This window comes from Triticum aestivum, chromosome 5B, assembly GCF_018294505.1.
Source record: "Triticum aestivum cultivar Chinese Spring chromosome 5B, IWGSC CS RefSeq v2.1, whole genome shotgun sequence".
Lineage (NCBI taxonomy): Eukaryota > Viridiplantae > Streptophyta > Magnoliopsida > Poales > Poaceae > Triticum > Triticum aestivum.
The window spans coordinates 456,556,860-456,562,808 of record NC_057807.1 but is presented as its reverse complement, the minus strand read 5'-3'; positions in this window follow the sequence as shown (position 1 = coordinate 456,562,808).

Genomic DNA, 5,949 nt, shown 5'->3' with positions numbered 1-5,949 from the left:
TTTTGTGGGCCTTTACCTAGGCCGGCCCATTATGGCACACAAAAATCTTGTGGGCATTTACCTGGGCTGGCCTATTATGGCCCGCGAAATCTTGTGGGCCTTTAGTTGGGCCACCCATTATAGTCCGCAAAATCTCGTGGGCCTTTAACTGGGCTGGCCCATTATGGGCCTTAAAATCTTGTGGGCCTTTAGTTGGGCCAGCCCATTTAAACTTGATTGGCCGTGCCACGTGTCGACGTATCATAGGCGCCTTCTGTCCAATGAGTGGATGACATCTGTCCCAACGATGAGACGACACGTGTTTCCTCCAGCCAAAGATGATTTTACACATGGAAAATCCCCATTGGTCGGGGCTGTTAACAGGTTATCAGATCCAAAACCCGATCCGATAGCTTAACGGCGTTCCGTTACGGTGGATGCCACATGTCGGTCACCCTTGATGAAAGCACTTCTGTGACGCGCGATTTATCGTCATGGAAGTGGACACTTCCATGATGATAATTTTGGTAATGTCATCGAACACTTCTACGACAGCACAGGTATGACTATCTTGATTCTGTCATAAATTTGTCATGGATGTACATGCATGACAAAAAACGCGACCTACTATGACAAACACGTATCATCATGGAAGTGTATTTTTTTGTAGTGTTTAGGTGTCGCAAGCCTACTAATAACGGAAGGAGAATCTAGTGCGGAGCTAGATGGCAGTTCCTTACCTCCCCTCGTAGTTGAGGACAAAATAGTAGTTCGATCGTCTTTCAGGTTCTTCATAGTGATCAACAGATATAAATCCCAAGTGACTCAGAGAATAGAGCTATGCTCCCCGGCAACGGCGCCAGAAATTAGTCTTGATAACCCACAAGTATAGGGGATCGCAACGACTTTCGAGGGTAGAGTATTCAACCCAAATTTATTGATTCGACACAAGGGGAGCCAAAGAATATTCTTGAGTATTAGCAGTTGAGTTGTCAATTCAACCACACCTGGATAACTTAGTATCTGCAGCAAAGTGTTTAGTAGCAAAAGTGGTATGATAATAAAGGTAACAGTAGCAAAAGTAAAGATAAATGTTTTTGGGGGTTTTGTAGTAGTTGTAATAGTAGCAACGGAAAAGTAAATAAGCGAAGAACAATATGTGAAAAGCTCGTAGGCAATGGATCAGTGATGGATAATTATGCCGGATGCGATTCCTCATGCAATAGTTATAACATAGGGTGATATAGAACTAGCTCCAATTCATCAATGTAATGTAGGCAAGTATTCCATAAATAGTCATACGTGCTTATGGAAAAGAACTTGTATGACGTCTTTTGTCCTACCCTCCCGTGGAAGCGGGGTCCTAGCGGAAACTAAGGGATATTAAGGCCTCCTTTTAATAGAGAACCGGACCAAAGCATTAACACATAGTGAATACATAAGCTCCTCAAACTACGGTCATCACCGAGAAGTATCTCGATTATTGTCACTTCAGGGTTGTCGGATCATAACACATAATAGGTGACTATAGACTTGCAAGATAGGATCAAGAACACACATATATTCATGAAAACATAATAGGTTCAGATCTGAAATCATGGCACTTGGGCCCTAGTGACAAGCATTAAGCATAGCAAAGTCATAGCAACATCAATCTCAGAACATAGTGGATACTAGGTATCAAACCCTAACAAAACTAACTTCATTACATGGTAAATCTCATCCAACCCATCACCGTCCAGCAAGCCTACGATGGAATTACTCACGCACGGCGGTGAGCATCATGAAATTGGTGATGGAGGATGGTTGATGATGATGACGGCGACGAATCCCCCTCTCCGGAGCCCCGAACGGACTCCAGATCAGCCCTCCCGAGAGAGATTAGGGCTTGGCGGCGGCTCCGTGTCGTGAAACCTGATGAAACTTTTTCTCTGATTTTTTTCTCCCCGAGAAAGAATATATGGAGTTGGAGTTGAGGTCGGAGGAGGTCCAGGGGGCCCACGAGATAGGAGGCCGCGCCCTAGGGGGGGCCTGTCTCGTGGACAGGCTATGGGCCCCCTGGCATTAATTCTTTTGCCAAAAATTCTTATTAATTCCAAAAAGTGCCTCCGTGGATTTCCAGGAAATTCCGAGAACTTTTCTTTTCTACACATAAAACAACATCATGGCAGTTCTGCTGAAAACAACGTTAGTCCGGGTTAGTTTCATTCAAATCATGCAAGTTAGAGTCCAAAACAAGGGCAAAAGTGTTTGGAAAAGTAGATACGTTGGAGACGTATCATCCACTCTCCCGCAACCCGCTGTACCATCTACTTGAACATGGTGCTTTATGCTTCATATTATTATCCAATGATGTGTTGCCATCCTATGATGTCTGAGTAGATTTTCGTTGTCCTATCGGTGATTGGTGAATTGCTATGATTGGTTTAATTTGCTTGTGGTTATGTTGTTGTCCTATTGTGCCCTCCGTGTCGCGCAAGAGTGAGGGATTCCCACTGTAGGGTGTTGCAATATGTTCATGATTCGCTTATAGTGGGTTGCTTGAGTGACAGAAGCATAAACCCGAGTAAGGGGGTTGTGGCGTATGGGAATAAAGAGGACTTGATACTTTAATGCTATGGTTGGGTTTTACCTTAATGATCTTTAGTAGTTGCGGATGCTTGCTAGAGTTCCAATCATAAGTGCATATGATCCAAGAAGATAAAGTATGTTAGCTTATGCCTCTCCCACATAAAACTTGCTATCGACCTAGTAAAGTAGTCAACTGCTTAGGGACAATTTCACAACTCCTACCACCACTTTTCCACACTCGCTATATTTACTTTATTGCTTCTTTATCTAAACAACCCCTAGTTTATATTTACGTGCTCTTTATTATCTTGTAAACCTATCCAACAACACCTACAAAGTACTTATAGTTTCATACTTGTTCTAGGTAAAGCAAACGTCAAGCGTGTGTAGAGTTGTATCAGTGGTCGATAGAACTTGAGGGAATATTTGTTCTACCTTTAGCTCCTCGTTGGGTTCGACACTCTTACTTATCGAAAGAGGCTACAACTGATCCCCTACACTTTAGGTTATCAGGGGTCCGCGTTGGAATGGTTTGGGTGGAATCTCACGTACACACGTTCATTTTGCGCCGCCTTTCCTTTGGCTCTTTGGAGCTTCCTCCGTCTCACCGTTTCTCTGCAGAGTGAAGGACTCCTAGTGTTGCTGTTCAAAGGCTGGCGGTAGTACTGCTCCCCAGAGCGGTACTACCGCAGGCACCGGCGGTAGTACCGAGCCCCGACACGGTAGTACCGTGGGTGCCCATGGTAGTACCGCTCCATCTAGGCGGTAGTACTGTGAGCTCTGGCCTGGCACTGCTGCGCAAGCGGTAGTAGGGGCGGATGTAATTTTTTACTTCCGCGCCCTACGCGGTAGTACCGCTCTAGCGCGGTAGTACCGCTCTAGCGCGGTAGTACCATGCAGCCTGGCCAGGCACAGCGGCATGAGCGGAAGTAGGGGCGGATGTAATATTTTGCATCCGCGCCCTACACGGTAGTACCGCACCTGGTTTGCGGTAGTACCGTGTCGGACTTTTGCATAGATAAAATCTCAGTGGATGTAGTCGCGGATGTAATTTTTATATCCGTGCCTACCATGCCTGGACGTTGCCTGCCATGCGGTAGTACCGCATGGGGTCACGGTAGTACCGCGCCAGTGATTCTACCGCACCCTGTCGGTGCTCATCTGGTCGGGTCCAGACCCTGCCGTGCCCACGGTAGTACCGCGGACCTCCACGGTAGTACCACAGGCCCGTGCGGTAGTACCATGGGTCGCGGGTTGAGTGGTGGGTAACGGTTGGAATTGTCCCTTGACTATAAAAGGGGTGTCTTCTTCCTCTAGTTGACCACCTCTTCCATCCCCAAGCTCCATTGTTGCTCCAAGCTCCATTTTCACCCGATCTCTCTCCCTAGCCAATCAAACTTGTTGATTTTCTAGGGATTGGTTGAGAAGGCCCCGATCTACACTTCCACCAAGAGAAATTTGATTCCCTCCACTAATCTCTTGCGGATCTTGTTACTCTTGGGTATTTGAGCACCCTCGACGGTTGAGGTCACCGCGGAGCCATAGTCCATTGTGGTGAAGCTTCATGGTGTCATTCGGAGCCCCCAATTAAGTTTTGGAGATTGCCCCAACCTTGTTTGTAAAGGTTCGATCGCTGCCTCCAAGGGCACCAATAGTGGAATCACGGCATCTCGCATTGTGTGAGGGCGTGAGGAGAATACAGTGGCCCTAGTGGCTTCTTGGGGAGCATTGTGCCTCCACACCGCTCCAACGGAGACGTACTTCCCTTCAAAGGGAAGGAACTTCGGTAACACATCCTCGTCTTCATCGGTTCCACTCTTGGTTATCTCTTACCTTTACTTGTGCAAGATATATTGTGGTCTATCCCTTGCTTGCTTGTGTGCTTATTGTTGTTGTATCATATAGGTTGCTCACCTAGTTGCATATCTAGACAACCTACTTTGATGCAAAGTTTAATTTGGTAAAGAAAAGCTAAAAATTGTTAGTTGCCTATTCACTCCCCCCTCTAGTGACCAAACACGCCCTTAGCGGCCCTCCTATTGAAGCCCACAACACGGTATGATTCTCCAATTCGTTTCCTTCCTCGTGCATGAAAAAAACTCAATTGGGGGCTAGTCACCACGTGCCGCGCGCTCCCCCTGCCCATGCGCTTCTCGTAAGGCGTGAAAATCGTGTCTGTCGGTATCGTCGTCCTCGACATCTAGCCAGTGGTTGTGCTGCCCTGGCCTGCCGCCGTTAGTTGCAGCTCGTGTCGAGGTTGGAAGCTTGCATAGGAGGTCATCGTCGTGCACGTCATCGCATTGATGTATCACCCTGACGTCCTCTGTTCCAGCAAGTGTGTGCGCTACTTCATTCCCGCCACCGAAACACCGCGACGTCGAAGGTTGCAGCATTGGTAGCGCCGGACATCGCAGCTCAAAACACCCGGGCCTTGTCTCTCGGGTCACCGCGTATCCATGGCCATAACAGTAAAACAAAATGCTTGGCATAGATTTTGCAGGCTCCGGTTGCAGCCCACGGTTGCGCCACCCGTCATTGTCACAAAAACCGCATTCGTCAATTGAAGCAAAAAAACTGTCAGCTCTAGCTTCACCGGCAGCGGTCCAGCATCCCCATCATCGATTGCAGCTCCTTTTCCCGCTGCTGGTTGAAGCTTTTCTGTCGCAGCTTGCACAAGCAAACCGCTGGTCGCAGCAACAAATCACACTGCCAGTTGAAGCTTTTCTGAAGCCGGTTGAAGATTTTTGTCGCAGCTTGCACAAGCAAACCGTTGTTCGCAACAACAAATTGTTGTGTCGATTGAAGCTCTTCTGAAGCCGATTGAAGCTTTTCTATCGCGGCTTGCGCTAGTCGTGACAAAATATCGCGCTACCGGTTGAAGCTTTTTTAAGCTAGTTGAAGATTTTTGTCGCAACTAGCAGAAGCAAAAGTGTTGGTCGCAACAACAAAATTGTCTGCTAGTTGAAGCTTTTCTGTCGGTCGGTTGAAGCTATCGATGATGTCGGTGTATCATCTGCAGAGGTGTGTTCTAGCCCCCCGTGTCCGTTGTCTCCAGCGCCGGTAAGTGTCGATTGCAGCATGCTCGTGTCCGAGGACCCAAAAACTAAATCCGACCTGGCCCGAAACAAATAGGAAGTGCACTTTTCCCATTAAATAACCCACTTTAATCATTTGTGGGCATATACATAATATAGCATAGCTATATATCTATCAAGACCCTATTCTTGACTTATTTTAGGCTTTTAATTTGGGCCGAATCTAGAGCCCGAGCACGGGCCAACCATTAGTCTTCGGGTTTGGGCTGTCGGGCTCTCATCATGCCCAAGTCTTATTTTGGCTGTGTACATCCTAACTATGCAGTCAACCCTTTTGAATTAATAAAATTCATCTTTAATCCAA